The 20,523-nt window shown below is 45.6% G+C and overlaps 1 protein-coding gene across 1 annotated transcript in view; it reads right to left on the bottom strand.

Annotated features, from left to right (window-relative positions):
- The window catches only part of MICU1 (mitochondrial calcium uptake 1), a 641,385-nt gene extending 627,585 nt beyond the window's left edge, over positions 1–13,800 (bottom strand). The window contains exon 1 of the mRNA XM_082267399.1: positions 13,619–13,800. The gene's annotated coding sequence lies outside the window, so the exon portion shown is untranslated. The remainder of the gene's footprint in view (positions 1–13,618) is intronic.
- Positions 13,801–20,523: the final 6,723 nt, after the last annotated feature.

The following is a 20,523-nucleotide window of genomic DNA, read 5'->3' as shown; positions in this document are numbered from 1 at the left end:
CCTGGCTGAACGCTCGATGGCAGACTGGGAAGCCACTGACCCACGACCTGCGACCAGGGGGATCAGCCCGAGACCCAGTCCGCATGATCCTCTTCGTCCGAAGAACTAACTAATGCTGACAAAAATAACAGCTAAGTAAAGGTAGAGAGAAAACTCAAACAAAATATCAAAAAGAAGAAAGAGTCTGGGACAAAAAGTCCCAGCACAGAGAGAGCCAGCCACTCCTGACAAGCTAGACATTAAAACTGAGATATGGTTGCAGGAAGTAGGAGGGTATTGACTGAGGGGACCACCCCTTGAGGGTGGGATATGTTAAAGCTTTATTGTTAACATATTCTGTTGCCTAGCTACTCCTTCGGAGCAAAGTCTAATACCCCATATGTGACGAATATGAAGAGGCGGCGACTGTCGGAGGACGTAAGAGAAAAGGACACTGTCCTTTTAAAAAAAAATGTTTTGATCACTTTTATTGCTGTCACAAGGAATGTAAACATCCATTGTGACCGTAATGGGCAGTGACAGGTACTGTTTATGGAGGGTTTTGGTTTTGAATGTGGTAATTTTTTTACTTTTTTTTTTTAATCTGATGCTTTTAAGTACCCAGAAGTGATGTCATGAGATGGCTTCCAGGTTTTTACATCGGAGACCCGATCAGAGCCTAATGCGTCTTTGTTTGGGTCTTTGGCCAGCCGGTGGGACGGAAGACCCGAGCGAGCCGCAGAAGGCGCTTGTGGGGGGGCGGGTAGCGTACTTCCCCTCCTTGTAACGACAATCGAGTGCCTGCTTCGGCTCTAGACAACGGTACTGGGGTGATGCCTCTAGCTGCAGGCATCACTCCGGTACAACCACTTGAAGCAATAATTCGGTCATATTGGCGCGTAATTTTATTCTAGCATCCTGGATATTCAATTGACATTTTGGGTCATTTGAGCGCATTCGCGCATTTTTGCGCGTCTTTGCACGCATCAGGCGCAAATTACTGACCAAAAATGCAGATTTTTCTATTTTGTTCTTACTGAAGAAAACGTGGCGCTCATTTACGCGGCTGTGTGCATAGGCACATTAAGAATGAATGGGCTCTATTTTAGCTCAGAAAAAAAAAACGCTGTACTGAGCATTTTTAAGCTGCAGTGTGCAAGAGCCTTAAAGTGGGTTTAAACTCAAAAACAAACTTATATTGCAGCTTACCAAGTCTTAGGTGTGATGGCTGCATTTGTTTTCATTTAAGCTTGCTTTCTTCTATTATGATCTGGTGATTCCCAGCCAGTAAGTCTGTTGCCATTTAACACTGGCAGGAGTGCTTACAATGATCAGCTTTTATGTAAAACTTTTATCCTAGAATGAAACTATTGTAACAGGTTATAAAGTATTAGCTGGAATTTGGCTTCAATTTGTTAGTGTATTTAAAACTGCTAGTATATACAACAGTCCCCCTCCCCCAGACTGACAATGCGTTTTTACAAATTGGCTCCCTTATCCAGAGGGGGCACTCCAATACAAGACGTGTGTTACTGGCCAGATCACCAGGGAAAAAAGCCCAAAAAAAAAAAAAAAAAAAAGATGCAAAAAAATTGTATATTTAGTTTGGGTTTAATATCACTTTCAGGCTTGACATATTGGTTATCCATTTACTTGACACAAGCTCGTCTTATTTTATACAAAAAAATGGGGATTACAATATATTGTGTATGTGTGCACTATAAAAAATGTTTTTTTGCTAAATTTATAGATTTGAACAATGTCACAAATAGTGTGTGACATAAAAAAATGCACCAACCATCTTTTTATTTCACAGGGTCTTTGCTTTCAGAAAATACCGTATATTGTTTAGGAGTTTTCAGTAATTTTCTAGCCAAAAATGCAGCTTTTAACATCTGTACATAAAGTGAAATACATTGCTCTGGTAACGAAGGAGTTAAAGGATAAGTGCACATTATAAGTACACTTATTCTGGCCATACACTAGCCGAAATATCAAACTCATTTTAGAAAAAACGGACTATCGTGCCATCATGTTATGACCGAATTTTGAAAGATAAATCGTTCAATGGACATAAATGAATACATTTTTTGTTCAGTTTGTCACATATACCTAGTGCAAACAGGTCGGCCGAGAAACACATTAACCTTTCAATTTACCTTTCATTTATGGTTCGGCCAATTTTCAAAACTGTTCCTTCCATTTTTCGGCTCTGAAAAGTTGAAAACGATTTTCTATTTGTGCCCATTAACTGGACGAAATTGGACGATCGGACCAAATGACAGATTTTCTAATGATTTTTTTTCGGCAGGTGTATGGCCAGCATTAGTTTAGTTCCCTTTCCTAAACGAATCCACCCTCCCCCTCCACAGATGACTACATACCTACAGCTCTATAGATTTCTATGTGGTTGTTTCTCTGTCTTTGGCCTCAAGACACAACCCTATAGAAGTCTATAGAGATGTAATGCGAAGGCTCAGCCAGGACAGCGAGACTTGTGGCACTTTATGTAAACAATTACAGGAGGCTGCAGCCATTGGATGCATCTGTGGAAGGGGAAAGTGGGCTCAGATATGTCAGGGAAAAAGGGATAAGTGAACTTAGTCTTAAAGTGCACTTATATTTTTAGAGAATCTGCCACTAATAAAAGTGAGGTTTTAATTGTTCATGGAATATATACCCAACCTCTCATGAAGGAAGTACTGTTATTTTGCACTACTGTAGTGTTAACTGATCAAGATAGGTGTACAAAATGTAGATGAATTTAGGGGAATGTATAGTGTCCCAATTACTTTTTTTTTTGGGTACACACGTAAAAGAGAGCAGACTGATGTAAGTAGTCTATCAATGCGTTATGTTTTATGAAACAAATTCTATGTATGTATTGTTATTACATATGCACAAGGGGAATGCCATATTTGTTAAACAATAGTCATTCTTTGCTGTTGCTCCATACAATACAGATCTATCTGGTGATACACTGAAAGCAAATCACTCCTCTTACCTCATCCAGGATAACAAATTGTAATAAGCTAATAGAACTACGCGAGTAGAAATTTATTGAATTTAAGATTGGGGTATTTGAATAATCAGAAATAATGTATCAGGTTTATCCATCTTGTCAATAGCAAGAAGTTTTAAACTAATCTCATAAATCCTTATCAATCACTAAAAGCTTTTCCACTCTTATGATGTCAATGAAGGCTTGTGGGGTTTTCCCGAAGGAGGGCCCGATTTGCCTTGCAGCAGAAAGGAAGTAAGTTTCTTAATGGGTGCGTTTTCTTGAAACCTATATAAAGCCCAGGAGAATAGATAACAGACTACACGCTTAGAGTTTATTTTCTTTCAACCCAGAGAGCTGAGAGAAAAAAAAAAAAAAAAAAAAACCTGTGAGGTCACCGTACTAAGATCTCCCCCATCGTGCTATAGGGGGGCTGCCATTGGCTGTGAGCGCTGTATGGATGCTGGTTTTCCAGCATGCTCATCTTATGAAAAAACCATACCCGTGAGAAAACCATACCCTCGTCACTTCCGGTGCACCTACGGAGGGTATGGATTTCTCACAGTAGTGTATGTAATGTTATACTTGCCGCAATTACATTAAAAACAGCTCCTCTGCAACATCAGTCATCCCCGCTCCTATCCCTGTCACTTCCCTCATCTCGGCTAATGCATATAAAAGCGGATCAGGGAGCCGAGATCGCCGTCACTTACATTTCATACACCCGCCGCCTCTTTTATATTTATTATCCGAGATCAGGGAAGTGAGAGGGATAGGAGACGAGATGCCCCATGTTGCCGCCGAACTGTTTTAATGTAACCGCCGCAAGTATAACATTACACACACTCCGTAATAATTTCATTCCCTCCGAGCAGGCGTACTTGTGAACTTCTCTGCTGTGCAATGACGTATCCGGGGCTCTGAGCATGCGCACTGCTGCGCCGCTCAGCTGTTTCAGACCGGAAGTGACGAGGGTATGGAATTCTAACGAGGTATGGTTTTTTAATGTTACACCGGTCTCACAAATGGACAGGGAGCTGTACACAGGCAGAAAGTTGGCCGGTTCCTGTCAAACTGCCTGTTTTTGGCTGATTTTCAGCCCCTGTGTGCCCACCCTTAGGCACATTTTTGGTTTTAGACAGACAGGAAGTAAGGAAAAGTTTACAAATACTTTCACAAGCTTTGGCCCTGTATTGATCGCACCAGTTTGCTGGCAGGTGCATTTAAACTGTTGTTGACCTCCTGACCTGCATTCTGTTTTTGTTTCATTTCATTGTATACTTGTAGTTTGGCTGTAGTATACATAGAAGATCATTTTTTCTGAGTAGACCTAGACCTGTGTGTCGGTGTCTCTTTACTGGGGCTCAGGCACTGTACTTAAAGAGGGGAATTAATCAAAAACTGGAGTAAACAAAATCTAGAGCAGCTGTGCATGACAACTGATCAGCTATCTTTCTTAAAGTCTAAGGGCTCTTTCACACGGGGGCGATCCGATCAGATCCGCCTGTAAGTTTTTTAGGCGGATCTGATCGGATCCTCCATGCAGCTTTATGGGGCAGCGGGTGTCAGCGGAGACACCTCCGCTGACACCCGCTGCCATCCGCATCCGATCCTGTGCGTGAAATCTGGATGGATGGAAACCCTATTTTTCCATCCGTTCAGTAATCGGAGCGGAGTGGATCTGATGAGAGCGGACAAGCGGTCCGCTCTCATCCGATCCCCCATAGAGGGCAGCGGGTGCTTAGACACCTCCCTCTCCGCTCTGCAAGCGGAGACGGAGCTGTCATCCGCCCGGCTCAGCGGGGATCGCGGATCGATCCCCGCTGAGCAACACGGATCCGCCTACGGAGCGGACCGTGTGAAAGAGCCCTTAGGCCCCTTTCACACATATGGTCCGTTCAGTTCATCAGTTCAGTCACGTCAAAATGTATCAGTTTTCCATCCATTTTTCGTCCGTTTTTCATCCGTTTTTCATCAGTTGTTATCCGTTTTTCATCCGTTTTTCATCAGTTGTTATCCGTTTTTCATCCGTTTTTCGTCCGTTGTCATCCGTTTTTTGTCCGATCCGTTTTTTCAACGGATGAAAAATAGGGCATTCATACGTTCCAAAAAACGGACATTGGCGGAAGCGGATGAAAACGGATGTTAACTGATGATCATCCGTTGTCATCCGTTTTTACATAGAGATACATTGATGTCAGTTTTTCATCCGTCAACGGATGGATGAAAAACGGACAAACGGACAGCATGTGTGAAAGGGGCCTAAAGGCCCGTACACACGTACCGATTGTCGGCCGTAAATATTCGGCTGACGACCGATAGTAGGCTTGTTAGTAGGATGCTTCCGACAGCCGACAGCGCACTTTCGGCCGAAAAGAATCTGATGTGCATGCTTTAAAATTTTTGTAGGCCAACACCAGAACGGCCGATTGTTTGCCAGTCAGTAAAGAATTCGGCCGACAAACAGCAGATTTGCAAGACTGGGCATGCTCAGAAAAGACAAAACGGAAAGTTAACCTTTACATGACATCACTTCTGCAGTTGGCTGCTGTTGGCCGACAAAATTCATGTGCAGTCTTTTGCAGTTTTCAACAGACACGACAGCCCTGGACAAAAGACGGCCGATCGTTCGGCCGACGATCGGTACGTGTGTACGGGGCTTAACTCCAGTTTTGCTGTCACTTTAAACACTTTCAACCCTTTCCTGCCCAGGCCAATTTTCAGGTTTTAGCGCGGTCGCACCTTGAATGACAATTGCGCAGACAGGCAGCACTATACCTGTTTGAAATTATTTTTTCCCCCACAAATAGAGCTTTCTTTTGGTGGTATTTTATCAGCATTGTTTTTTTTTTTTTACATTTTCCTAAAAAAAAAAAAAAAAAAAAAAAAAAAAAAAAAAAAAGCACTGAAGGGCACTTATAGATGCTGTTGGGGCTGCACGGATGATCAGTGCCCCGATTATCAGTGTAGATGTCCCCTTTCACACTTGCCGGTTACCGGCTTTGCCTCTCCTCATGCAGTCACAGCATGAGGAAAGGAATGCCGATTACCAGCAAGTGTGTTTACATTGTGATCAGCTGTAATTGAACACAGCTGATCATGTGGTAAAGGGCCGCTGTGATTTGCCCTTTACCCTGATCTGTGATGTTTTTTTTTTTTACTCTGAATACTTTAAAGATAAAAACACGGTAAGTACAGAAACCACATCAGTAACAAGTATAAACTGATACATTTCCGAACATAAAAGTCTTCACAACAAAAGCCATTACGTATAAAAAAAAAAAAAAAAAAGCAGGCATGCAAAAGAAAATAAGACTTGGAACACCAGGGACAAGGACGTTTCTATACCTTGCGTTGCTTTTTACACTGTAGAAACCATTTACAAAGAAGAAGATCAAGAATGATCCAAGGGGTCTCACTTAAGTCGGCATTAGGGGGGGGGGGCTGAGGAGTCATTCATCCTGCCAAGCACTCCTTCCAAGCCCGGGGACCAACTCTGTGTACTTCTTTTTCGAGAAATTTCTCACAAAGGCCTTTCTCCATGGCCACCAAGTCCTCCTTCGCATTGATTTCTGCTACTGTTTTCAACCAGTCGGCAACAGACAGTGGCTCTGCCTTATACCAAAAAAAGCAGGATCCAGCTCTTCGCTGCTGTAAGCAGGAGAGGTAAAATGGATCATTTGTACACCTTAGTAGGAATCCTGCGATGATGCAGAAGGAAAAAACAAAAAAAAAAAAAAAAAAACATGCAGGATCTTTCAGTAGCTTCAGATCAATGAATGTTTGGATTATGCGGTGAACCTCTGTCCAGTAGGACTGCAGGAGACGGCAGGACCAAAAGATGTGAAGGAGAGAATCGGACTCCTCTCCACATCCCCAACTAAGATCTGTACATTGAGGGAACATCCGATGAATCTTTACCGATGTATGGTATTACTGGGTCAGTCCTTTAAACTCCGCTTCCTGGTGTTCAGTGCAGATAGAAGTTTTGTAAGAAAACAAAAGAATTCTTTTCACTTGTTTGTCTGTAAATTGTAGCCCCAGCTCTCGTTCCCATCTGGCAATATAAGGAGGTCTGAAGTCCTGCGGCTGGGATATCAGCAACTGATCTGGTCTAAGAAACCGCAAGACACAGTGGCGATTGTTCTAGATATAATTTGAATGTAGGGAGAAATTTCCGAAAGGTCTCTGGGGAGGGCAGAGAGCCAATCAAGTGGGCCAACTAATTTTTGCCAGAATGATAGTCCCAAAAAAGTTGGATCATTTGTGATTTGTTATCTGGTAATCCATTGTCCATTTATAATGAAATAAAAGGCCTGGAATCGCCCAGCTTTTTTCAAGTCCTGGAATCTAGAGTCATGAAGTCCTGGGCTGAAAGCATAGTTGCCGAATATGGGGGTAAGCGGCGAGGGGCTCGGAGCAATAGAGAGATCATGGAAAGCCTTCGAACAGACCCTCCATGTTTCTCTCACCGTGGAGTGATCTAAAACCCAGCTAGCCAAATCTGTGTGGCACCATGGCACCGAATCCAGGGGGATCCCTGCAAGGATCGGTTTCACTTGCACCCACTGTTTAGTAGGACTATAGCTGCACCAATCTAAAACACACTTTGAGCGGCATGCCACATGATAAAGGTTAGCATCTGGCATAGCCATACCACCCAACAGTTTTGGTAGTCGCAAAATTGACTGTGCCAGGCGAGGGGGTTTCAGGGCCCATAGGTAAGTGACCGGAGCCTGGGAAGAATCTCGGGACACGAATGGGTAGGGCCTGGAAGTGGTAGAGCAGACGGGGCATAATATTCATTTTTACTATGCTACACTGTCTCACTAGTTATCCTGAAAGAGGAGAGATGGCCATTTACCTTCACTTGAGCAGAGGGGACAGGAGTAAATAGCATGAACCCAGCTCATCATCCGATGCCCCAGACCTATATATCTAAGTGTCTGTGTCAAGAAGGTCCAATTTACCCTGTCAAATGCCTTCTCTGCATTGGTCGAAAAGAGCAACATGGGGATCTTCCGTGCCTGAGCAGCATAGATTAAATTGACAGCGTTAGTTCCCCAAAAGGTCTCGTAGTATAGGAGGGAGTACCCATATGGGCCCGGGGCTTTGCCTGAGTGCATTCTCACTATCGCCATAGCCACTTCATCTGCCCAAAGAGACTCCTCTAAAGCAGCCAATTCTTTGTCCAAGAGGCGGGGAAGCCCTGACCTCTGTATGTAGTCCTGTACGGCCTCCCGTTTGTCAGATTCTTCTATAGCGGACTTATAATGGGGAAGATTATAAAGCAAAGTATAATACATTTGGAATACCTCAGCGATTTCCTCCATCGCATGGACCTTGATTTGATTTTCATTGAGAAGCTCGAGGACGAATGTACGAGCTTGCTGGGCTCTAAAGGCCCGTACACACGTACCGATCGTCGGCATACAAACGTCGGTGGACGAAGGATCTGCCGATTGTACGCGTGTTAGTATGGTGCCTCCGACAGATGTCTGCGCACAATCCGCGGACAAAAGTCTTTCGTGCAAACATGAAAATATTTGTATGCCGACACCAGAACGGACGATTGTTCGCCTGTCAGTACACAATTCGGCCGACAGACCGCAGATTTGCAAGACTGGGCATGCTCAGAAAATAGAAAACACAGGGAAAGTTAACCATTACATGACATCACTTCTGCAGTCGGCGGACAAAATTCTTGTGCTGTCCTTGTGCTGTCTTTGCACTTTTCAGCAGACACCGACATCCCGGGGAGAAAAGAGGAACATTTGTATGCCGACCATCGGTACGTGTGTACGGGGCTTAAGAGCACGCGCCAACAGTTTATCACACTTGTTACTATGTTGCTAAAACTTGTGTCTGCATTTAGCAATCATGGCTTTAGTTCTGTCTAAAGCAAGAGAACGCAATTGGTTTCTGAGAACCGCGAGAGCCGCTAAAGCTTTGTCTGCCAACGATTTCTTGTGGATGGGCTCTGGGTCCTAATCTTCTTCAATTTGCTTGGCATTGTCCTTCTTGAGACGGGACTCAATCTTAATCAGGATTCCCCTGATGTATGTATCCCTTGTGCGTCTCCCATACCATCATTGGAGCACTATCTACACTAACGTTAGAAGAGAAAAAAGGTGTCTTATCTCCCTAGATACCTCGTCAATGACTGCCATGGTTTGAATCAGCGAGTCATTTAACTTCCACATCCACGGTTTAGGGACAAGTGGCAGCAGATCTATACTAGCTAAAAGACCGAAGCACGATCCGAGAAAGTAATTGAGCCAATGTAAGCGGACGGGAGAAGAGAGAGATTGAGGAAGCAAAAATAAGTCAATTCTGGTGTAAGAATCATGGGGGTGAGAGTAAAATGTGTAATCACGATGATTTGGATGAAGCACACGCCAAAAGTACACAAGGTGGAAAGCGCAGAAGTTCTTCTTTAAGCTTTTCAGTGCAGCATAGGAAACGCGAGAGGCATTCCTGGAGGCATCCAAGGTTGGATCCATAGTGAAATTCATATCCACCCCCATGATCACTTCACCTTCTGCAAAGTAACCTAATTTGGCAAAGATCAGTTCCAAAAAGGCAATCTGATTCGAATTAGGGAGGTAGAGGTTCAAGTCAGCACAAAAATGTGTCTACTGAAGGAAGCAAACATGAGCTTTTGTATGTTTTAGATTAGTGAGCACCATGGGGCTTTTCTCCGGGGTGTCCAACCCCTTAAAGAGGAGGTAAAGCCTGAGGAAAAAACGCATACTAGCACATTTTGTGACACTTCCCTGCAAACGAAGCCCGCGTCATCCACGCTGGAGACCGCATCCATCTTCACTCGTCTTTCTTTTGGGTCTGCGGACTCTGGCTGTACTACTGGCCGGAGCCACGTGAAGTCACTCCTGCACATGGGCGGCCGTTTCTTTAGAGCGCATGCGCCGATGATGTAATTGGCTGCATGCAATGTAAATATCTCCTACACGGTGCTGGGGAAGCAGTTCTAGGACGACGTCAATAGATGCCCTCCCAGAACTGAACGACAGCGCTGTAGCCGTCATTCAGCTATAGCATGGTTGCAAGTGGTTAATCTGTCTGGGCCAAGCTAGCCCAGTTTAACTACTTACTTTATTAATGCATGCGTCCACATTCAACACTATATAAAAAGTATGTATCAGCTACATACAGAATAAAAGTGCTGTACTCTAGCAGCAGTACGGGAACTCTCTATTCTGTTCTTGGAACAAAACTGAGTCAGGCTGAGAGCTGCTTAGCCATTCACAGGAAGCCTTGTATTTTAATCAAAATATACACAGCTTCCTCTGAAAGGCTGACATGCAGATCATGACATCATCCACCCACCTTTCCATCTCAGGCAATAACAGTAAGCCTTGTATCTGTTGATAAAATATAAAGCCTCCTGAGAACCCGCTGAGTAGCACTCTACCTGATTTGATTTTCTCTAGGAACAGGAATATGGTCCCCAAACTGCTGCCAGAACATAGTGCTGTATACTGGATGTAGCTCATGCTTCATACAGTTTCAGGGATGTTCAATTCCTATCGCCCCTTGCCCAGGACATGCAGTTCCAGGAGCACGTCTGGAAGCCCTGATGCAGGTAAGCAGCAGGGTTTAGAGCCAGCTGTCGGTTCTCTTCTAAAAGCAATCCAAGCGGATGACTAGTTGATAGATTGCTTTTCCAAGCAGTGGTAGGGGGCGACGTCCACCTCCACTCCCACCAATTGACCAGCTGGCGCATCTGCCAGCTAAATCATAGAGGCGGTCAAAGAGACAAAGATCAGAACCACTATGTATGCCTCTATGATAAAGAAAACAGGAAGCATTTAGCATACATCACTTCTGGTTTCCACTGCGCTTTTTTTTAGGCCTCATGCACACAGGACGTTTAACTCTACTAAAAGCCAGCACCGTTTTTGCAGAAAAAAAAAATGTCTGAAGCTTTTGCAAGCTTTTACAGGCGTCAAGCTTTTGGGCATGAATTAATTTCATTGGCCAGCAAAAATCATTTATTCTGGTCACTCACTGACATTAAATATTGCTCAATAATTTTTTTCTGCAGCAACTCTGCTGCTCATGGATGCACTGGCAGCGTTTTTTTTTTTTTTCCTGCCTTTAAAAGCTCCTACCACTCAAAGCTGATAAAAGCCTATCTATAATGTTTGGGAGTAATTTTTTTAGCACAAAATAACAAACATTAGTGCCGGTTCACATTTCTGCGATGTGGGAATGCTGCGAATAGACAGCGTGTTCCCGCATCGCATCCGCACCTCTGGCTGTTCACACTGCCATATGCGATATTAAAATTAAAGTTAACGACACCCCCAGATCAGATTGCATATCGCAGTGCGATCTGAAAGATCGCACAGAATCGGATCGCACTAGTGTGAACCAGCATGCGATCCGATTCTGCTGCGGACCAAAAAAAGGTCCTGTGCATTAGGGCTGAACGATAGTCGATATGATATTGACTATCGTTCTGCGGACGTGGGCGATATTCATATCGCCAAGGTCACGATGTTTTGCATAGGCAGTGAGAAGTCGGGACTCAGAGGACTCACAGCCGTCCCACACTTCAGAGGTGAGCAGCGCGCCGTGAGCAGCTGCACAGCTAACCAATCACGCGTGCCTGCACACCTGATTGGTTCGCTGTGCCGCTTCTCACGGCGCAGGGCCGGACTGTATGAATGGCTGCCCCCGCCCGTATGAATGTATCCTCCAGTGGCAGTCCGAGCTCTCTGGAGCATAACTTGCAGCCAATAGGAGGCAAGCTCTCTGCCCTGAAGAGGAGTGCGGACACCGAGAGAAGAGCCGGGAAGTGCGGAGTGTCCGAGTGATGCCTGCTGTGCTGACCCCCACACCATGAAATAAAGTAGCCAGCCCCGCTCCTAGCTATTACACAGCACGGCCAAAAACATGCTGGGCATGTACGTGCCAGACAGATTTTCCTTGAAGTCTTCCCAGGTCCAGGACGGGATTGGGCTGTACACCAGCAGGAGAGTGAAAAAGGTTTGTGTCCAAGGGAGGAGGGCAGAGAGAGAGAGAGAGGGAGAGAGCCGGGGGTACAGCTGGGCAGAGTGTGGGCAGCGGAGAACTGGGAGGGGAGATGCCAAGTCTACACTATGAGCTCCTGCAGTGCTGCGGACAGGGTACAGGAGATTTTTCTGTACCATGCCCACAGCACTGCATCTCCTGCACTATGTCCACAGCCCTGCATCTCTTGTACAATGCATGCAGCCCTGCATAATGCCTGCATCTCCTGTACCATGTCTGCAGCCCCTGCACCTTACCCACGGCCCCTGCATCTCCTGCACCATGCCCGCAGCCTCTGACATGTTCTTCTGTACCGTGCCCGCAGCTTCTGACATGTTCTTCTGTACCGTGCCCGCAGCTTCTGACATGTTCTTCTGTACCGTGCCCGCAGCTTCTGACATGTTCTTCTGTACCGTGCCCGCAGCTTCTGACATGTTCTTCTGTACCGTGCCAGCAGCCTCTGACATGTTCTTCTGTACCGTGCCAGCAGCCTCTGACATGTTCTTCTGTACCGTGCCAGCAGCCAAATCATAGGCAATGTGTATTTGTGCAGCTGCCTGTAGGGAAATGCCTCACTGCTGATGATTGGTGGTGTGCAGTGACGGCTTCCTGGCGGGTTCGATCCGAACACGCCCATCACTATTAAGTACCATGCACACTTTTCTGACAACTCACAGCACAACACGCACACTTCCCTAATAATGCCTCAAAATTTACCCGCGTACTTCTCCACCGATGGTTAAAATGCACCCACTTACTTTTCCGATGACCTTTTGCGAACCCTGCATACTTCTCCACTGACACCCAATATGCACTTCGGTGACTCTTGCACGCTTCCCTATGACACCTGGCGCACACTTCTCTAATGATGCCCAAAACGCGCCCACAACCCCTGCACACTTATCCCAAGAGCTTCTCCAATGACCCCCAGCACAACACGTAGATTTCCCGACGACCCCCTCACACACTCTGCATTTTGCGTTTCTCTGCTGACCCATGACGCACACAAGCACACTTCTACGTTGATCCATGTGAACCCCCAAAGCGTTTCTCCAAGGACACCCATAATGCACCTGTGCACTTCAGTGACTCTTGGCGCTGCCTGCGCACTCCTTCTGCGACCCCCGCTGCATCCCATGCACTCCCCTGACACAACCCACGTGCTTCTCCGATGACCCCCCCAGCGCAGCTCGCCCACTTTTCTGACAACTTTTGGAGCAAGCCATGTGATTCCCCAACAACCCTGGATGTTGTACTAACAGATGCACAGTGCTATAAACTCCATTCCTCAGATAGCTGAACATTCCCACCAATAGGAATTTAATCGACATTTCAGGATTTTATCCCATACAATGATGCTCCAGCAAATAGAAAACCTCTCCCAGACCACAAACACCAATGAATGACTGGTAGTAAATGTGACAACACTGTATTGGTAGTCCTGAGATATGTACTAACAGGACAGGAGAGGGGTACAGAAGGTGACGTAGAAGTCTAAAGCAGCCAGCTCTCCTCTCCGTCATACAGTCACTGCTCTGTGCCCCGTCCACCGCTGTGTGTACAGACATACAAGACATACAACACTCACCCCCTCCCACCTACCTGCCCTCTCCAGCCGTCCAGGAAGTGCTGTGTCCGGGCCTCACCGACTATTCCTCTGCCCCTTCTCTACTTCCAGATATGGGAAATATACAGACAGCTCTCCCTTCCTTCCTACAGCTAGAGACACTGCCTGACACACCGACTACACAGCCTCAGCAGACGTTCTACACACAGGAAGAGCACAGGACCACAACACCCACAATCCTTCACTGCACAAAGAAAACTTTATTGACCATGAACAAACAGGAACCTATAATGAAGATGAGCTTCAGAATCTGTTTAGGGTTACAGAACTAAGGTAAAACAATAATGGCAGCAAGCAAAGTTGTTGTATTTTATTATTTATTTTTTTCCTTTAGTAGAATTCACTTTACATGTCTTTTCTGCAAAAAAAAAAAAAAACCACAAAACGTTCCCCTTTCTCTACCAATTATTTTGTTTTTGCAAATTGTCTGCAGCTCATGGACCACACAGTGTACACGCTTAACCCCTTCATGTTCATGCATAAGCCTTTTTCTGACATATGATGTTTACAGGTTAAAATCAGTATTTTTGTGCTAGAAAATTACTTAGAACCCCCAAACATTATATATATATATATATATATATATATATATATATATATATATATATATATATATATATATATAAAATAAATATAAAGAATAAAATGGCGATCGTTGCAATCTTTTATGTCACACTATATTTGCGCAGCAGTCTTTCAGATGCAATTTTTTTTTTAAAGAAATACACTTTCATGATTTAACCACTTGCCTACTGTGCACTTAAACCCCCTTCCCATCCAGACCAATTTTTAGCTTTCAGCGCTCTCACAATTTGAATGACAATTGCGCGGTCATGCTACACTGTACCCATATGAAATTTTTATAATTTTTTTCACACAAATAGGGCTTTCTTTTGGTGGTATTTAATCACCTCTGGGGTTTTTATTTTTTACAAAAAAAAAAGAAAAAAGAGAAAATTTTGAAAAAAAAAAAAGTTTTCTTATTTTCTGTGAGTAAATTTTGAAAATAAATAAATTTTTCTCCTTCACTGATGTGCGCTGATGAGGCGGCACTGATGGGCACTGATAGGCTGCACTGATGGGCACTGATGAGGTGGCACTTATGGGCACTGATGAGGTGGCACTTATGGGCACTGATGAGGAGGTACTAATATGCCGCACTGATGAGCACTGATAGGTGGCACTGATGAGCACTGATAGGCGGCACTGATGAGCACTGATAGGCGGCACTGCTGGGCACTGAGAGGTGGCACTGCTGGGCACTGAGAGGTGGCACTGCTTGGCACTGAGAGGCGGCACTGACGGGCGGCACTGATGGGCACTGATAGGCGGCACTGACGGGCACTGGCGGATGGCACTGATGGACACTGACGGGTGGCACTGATGAGCACTGATGGGCGGCACTGATAAGCACTGATGGGCAGCACCATCAGTGCCCACACTCAGTGCCCATAGTGCTGCCAGTCAGTGCTCATCAGTGCCTAGATGAGCAGGCACTGATGGGCACTGACTGGCAGCACTATGGGCACTGATTGTGGGCACTGATGGGGGCACTGATGGGGGCACTGATGGGGGCACTGATGGTGGGCACTGTGTATGTTTTTTACCTCTAGTAATCAGGGCACTGGTGATCGGTGCCCTGATTACATTCTTCTGTGTCCCCGGCGATGGGCAGCTCTCCCTTCTTCCTCACACTGCAGTCTCCGTGTAAGGAAGGAGCGCTGGCGATGAGAGATGATCTCATATGTTTACATATGAGATCATCTCTCATTGGACGGTCCGATAACGTGGTAAATGGCCGCTGTGATTGGCCATTTACCACGATCTGTGATTGGCTGTGTCCAAGGGACACGGCCAACACAGATTTTCCCCGATGCGCGCTCGCGGGAGCGCGCGGGGAGCCTGTGTCTGGGAGGCCGTTTAAAGACGGCCTCCCGAAGATGTGGGTCCGCGCTGCAGCCGTCTTTCGGCTATAGCGCGGACCGGAAGTAGTTAAAACAGTGAAGTTAGCCCAATTTTCCTGACAGACTCCATGGCAGCCTACATATGGGTTAATACTGCCTCCTCTCCAAGGTTATAGGACCCCCCTTCTATAAATTTCAGCCTTTGGACCGAGACCGTTTTCTTTTTCTGTCCTCCTCCAAGGACCCTGTTGGAATACCTTTATGAAGATCAGTGTCCTGCTTGCTCCAGTATAAATTTCAGTGTCTGTGCTGCCCGGGACCCAGCCATGGGTGGGTGTGTGGCAATGGCATCCCCTGGCTCTGTGTGGTGTGCATGTTGCAGTATGGTGTAAGCCCTGGCAGGTTCTGAAGTTCTCTCCCCCCTCCGTGGCAGTACTCTGTTTATTGTCCTCTGTCCCTTCTGTTTCCCTGGCTCTAGTGTATCTTTGGCCTCTCATGGCGACTGGAACGCTTCTGCGTTCCAGGCTGCCGCTTCTGCCTGCTCAAGAGGAGAGCACCCCCCAATCGGACTTTAAAGGTCTTCCAAAAATAATGTACTGCTGTTAAGCAATGAAAAAAAGGGGTTTTGATGTAAAAAATATAATTTTATTCAAAAAAGAGTAAAAAAGAAAAAAGACATAATACAAATGAAACAGACATGGGTGGCTACTAAAATGACCACATCATATGGTAACTAGGTACAATGTAATAGTATAGTAGGTACAACAAGTGGTAATTACACCCGACGTGTTTCTGGAAAATTATCCGTCTTCAGGGGTGTTGTGATATACATTTGTGACAAACAGAGTACCTCTAATGGAAGCAAAAGAGAGACTAGGTAAAGACACAAGCACATATTTATACAATGACAATATTCATCAAATCCATCAATGATAGACCTTGATCATACAAATAGTTACTCACATGACATAGATGAGTCAGAAAGCTAAAGCAATACATTTAAAATCATACGCGAATCGTCCAGTCTCTGCAGGGATGGAAGATGGAATGACATGGTCTCGGCCAATCTCCCAATGGAGGAAAATAACCACGAAAGCCCAGCGAGACCGGAAAAAGGGCCAGGGCTACAAATCTTGCTGGAATATAGCAAGATGCTAAAAAAAAAAAAATATATATATATATATATATACAGTGGGTACGGAAAGTATTCAGACCCCCTTAACCACTCTACAACCGCTCACAGTAATACTACTGCGGCAGAGTGGTTCGTTATCGTCCAGCCACGTAGTATTAACGTGACTGGACACTCCCCCTTCTGGGCGGCGCTTGCGCGCCGCCGGAGGCTCGCTCCCGCTGTTTTCATTCACAGCGGGAGTCGGGCCAGGGGAGGAGCAGCGGCGATCGCCGCTGCTCTTACCCGATCGTCGGGGATCGAGTCTGGAGATCCGCCCGCTGTATGTAAACACAGCGGGCGGATCTCCATAGTGACAGGGAGTGACAGATCGGACTGTTCAGCATAGCTGGACATCCGATCTGTCCATGAATCACTCAGTCACCTCCCCCCCTACACGTCAGTAAGCACCAGGCATACATTAACCCCTCCCTCTCCAATAAAATTAACCCCTTCCCTGCCAGTGTCATTTTTACAGTAACAGTGCATATTTATAGCACTGATTACTGCAGTAATGTCACTGGTACCCCCAAAAGTGTCAAAAATGTCAGTCAGGGGTCCGGTCTGTCCGCCGCAATGTCGCAGTCCCGCAAAAAAAATCGCAGATCGCCGCCATTACGCGTTAAAAAAAAAACACCAAAAATGACAGAAATCTTTCCCTTTGTTAGTAAACGCAATAACTTTTGCGCAAACCAATCAAAATACGCTTATTGCGATTTTTTTTACCAAACATATGTAGCATAAAACAAATTGGCCAAAAATTTTTAAAAAAATTGGTTTTTACATCTTTTTTGGGGGGAATTTCATATAAAAAAAATGTTAAAAATATTGTTATTTTTTCAAAATAAACGCTCTTTTTTTGTTTATAGCGCAAAAAGTAAAAATCGCACAGGTGATCAAATACCACCAAAAGAAAGCTCTGTTTGTGGGAAAAAAAGGACGTAAATTTCGTTTGGGTACGGCGTCGCACGACCGCGCAATTGTCAGTTGAAGTCGCACAGCGCCGAATCGCAAAAAGTGGCCTGGACGGAAGACAGCAAAATCCTCCGGTGGTAAAGTGGTTAAATTTTTCACTCTTTGTTATATTGCAGCCATTTGCTAAAATCATTTAGGTTCATTCTTCTTCCTCATGAATGTACACATAGCACCCCATACTGACAGAAAAACACAGAATTGTTGACATTGTTGCAGATTTATTAAAAAAAGAAAAACTGAAATATCACATGGTCCTAATTATTCAGACCCTTTGCTGTGACACTCATATATTTAACTCAGGTGCTTTCCATTTCTTCTGATCATCCTTGAGATGGTTCTACACCTTCATTTGAGTCCAGCTGTGTTTGATTATACTGATTGGACTTGATTAGGAAAGCCACACACCTGTCTATATAAGACCTTCCAGATCACAATCCATGTCAGAGCAAATGAGAATCATGAGGTCAAATGAACTGCCTGAAGAGCTCAGAGACAGAATTGTGGCAAGGCACAGATCTGGCCAAGGTTACAAAAAGATTTCTGCTGCACTTAAGGTTCCTAAGAGCACAGTGGCCTCCATAATCCTCAAATGAAAGACGTTTGGGACGACCAGAACCCTTCCTAGAGCTGGCCGTCCGGCCAAACTGAGATATCGGGGTAGAAGAGCCTTGGTGAGAGAGGTAAAGAAGAACCCAAAGATCACTGTGGCTGAGCTCCAGAGATGCAGTCAGGAGATGGGAGAAAGTTGTAGAAAGTCAACCATCACTGCAGCCCTCCACCAGTCGGGGCTTTATGGCAGAGTGGCCCGACGGAAGCCTCTCCTCAGTGTAAGACGCATGAAAGCCCGCATGGAGTTTGCTAAAAAACACCTGAAGGACTCCAAGATGGTGAGAAATAAGATTCTCTGGTCTGATGAGACCAAAATAGAACTTTTTGGCCCTAATTCTAAGCGGTATGTGTGGAGAAAACCAGGCACTGCTCATCACCTGTCCAATACAGTCCCAACAGTGAAGCATGGTGGTGGCAGCATCATGCTGTGGGGGTGTTTTTCAGCTGCAGGGACAGGACGACTGGTTGCAATCGAGGGAAAGATGAATGTGGCCAAGTACAGGGATATCCTGGACAAAAACCTTCTCCAGAGTGCTCTGGACCTCAGACTGGGCCGAAGGTTTACCTTCCAACAAGACAATGACCCTAAGCACACAGCTAAAATAACGAAGGAGTGGCTTCACAACAACTCTGTGACTGTTCTTGAATGGCCCAGCCAGAGCCCTGACTTAAACCCAATTGAGCATCTCTGGAGAGACCTAAAAATGACTGTCCACCAACGTTTACCATCCAACCTGACAGAACTGGGGAGGATCTGCAAGGAGGAATGGCAGAGGATCCCCAAATCCAGGTGTGAAAGACTTGTTGCATCTTTCCCAAAAAGACTCCTGGCTGTATTAGATCAAAAGGGGGCTTCTACTAAATACTGAGCAAAGGGTCTGAATGCTTAGGACCATGTGATATTTCAGTTTTTCTTTTTTAATAAATCTGCAACAATGTCAAAAATTCTGTGTTTTTCTGTCAGTGTGGGGTGCTATGTGTACATTCATGAGGAAGAAGAATGAACCTAAATGATTTTAGCAAATGGCTGCAATATAACAAAGAGTGAAAAATTTAAGGGGGTCTGAATACTTTCCGTACCCACTGTATATATGTATGTATATATGTATGTAGCCTATATAGGGTGTAGTAGAGTAAAAAAACGGGGAAAGGGGGGAAAGAAGAAGGGGGGGGGAGAACTATATATGTGTATACAAAGCTTACATCCAAACATGCCTTTACGTATACATAGATCAGATATATGGAGTAAATATTCATGCATATGGGAATGTTGTTGCATACAAAGCAAAAACAAAAGCATATATATGTCCCTCTGTGAGCGCAACACTAGGCTCAAAAAGTGATGTATGGCAAGTGAACAACAGAAAATTATGTTAAAAAGAAAGCCAGCTATAGCTGAGAAGATGTCTGTATTGCCAGGGCAGGGAGCCATTCATTATTACAAGCACCCGCCTTCTACCTGCTCCGTTGGCCGGAGCTGCCAGGGTGCATGCGCGGGACCACCGGCGAGATCGAGGCTCGGTTTTTCGCATGTACAGGTGCCACGAGCAGAACCGAGGCTTGGCTTGCGCATTCGCGGTCGCTCTGCACCGCAATCGTGGCAGTCATATGTGATGACGTCACTTCAGCAGAGAATTTAAACCTGCAGTCAGCCCCAGTTCCCTTGGGGAGTTCTGTTGGCACTGCGTCAGCTTCCCCAAGCCTGCTGCTTTTCTCCACAGGTAGGTGGAGGGGTGGCATGGAAGGGGGGGATTGGGGGGCTAGCTGTGGTTCCCCCTGACCCTCCATTGCCCCTTTCCCTCCCCAGTCTTTGGCTTCTTCATGAGGATGGACCCTACATCAGCGCCCTCTTGTGGCCAGCTCTATCGTAACAGGTGGGTGCTGGGTCTGGCCTGGGTGGGTGGTCATCTCTCCGCATGCTGTTAATATTTTTCCCTCCATTTTCTCTTCTTCCTGAAGCTCTTCTAGGCATGGTATGCATCAGGATAGGGACCCTGCCAGGCCCCAATGTCACTCGTCATCTAGATACAGATGCTGAGAGTCTCCATCTGGGAGCAGGCATCAGAGGAGACGCTTCACTTTCTCCTCCAGACACCGCACCCACCACCACGGTAACCACCAGGTCCAGAGAGCCTGTTGGGGATGCAGGACGTAAGTCCTGGAGAACAAGTCCCTTTGCGAGCCATGCTTTGCTTGCGCAGCCGGTGAGAGGGAGGCCGAT

Source organism: Pelophylax lessonae (genome assembly GCF_965119305.1).
Source record: "Pelophylax lessonae genome assembly, chromosome: 9".
NCBI lineage: Eukaryota > Metazoa > Chordata > Amphibia > Anura > Ranidae > Pelophylax > Pelophylax lessonae.
The sequence above is the reverse complement of the archived record's forward strand: the minus strand, read 5'-3'. Positions and strand labels throughout refer to the sequence as shown.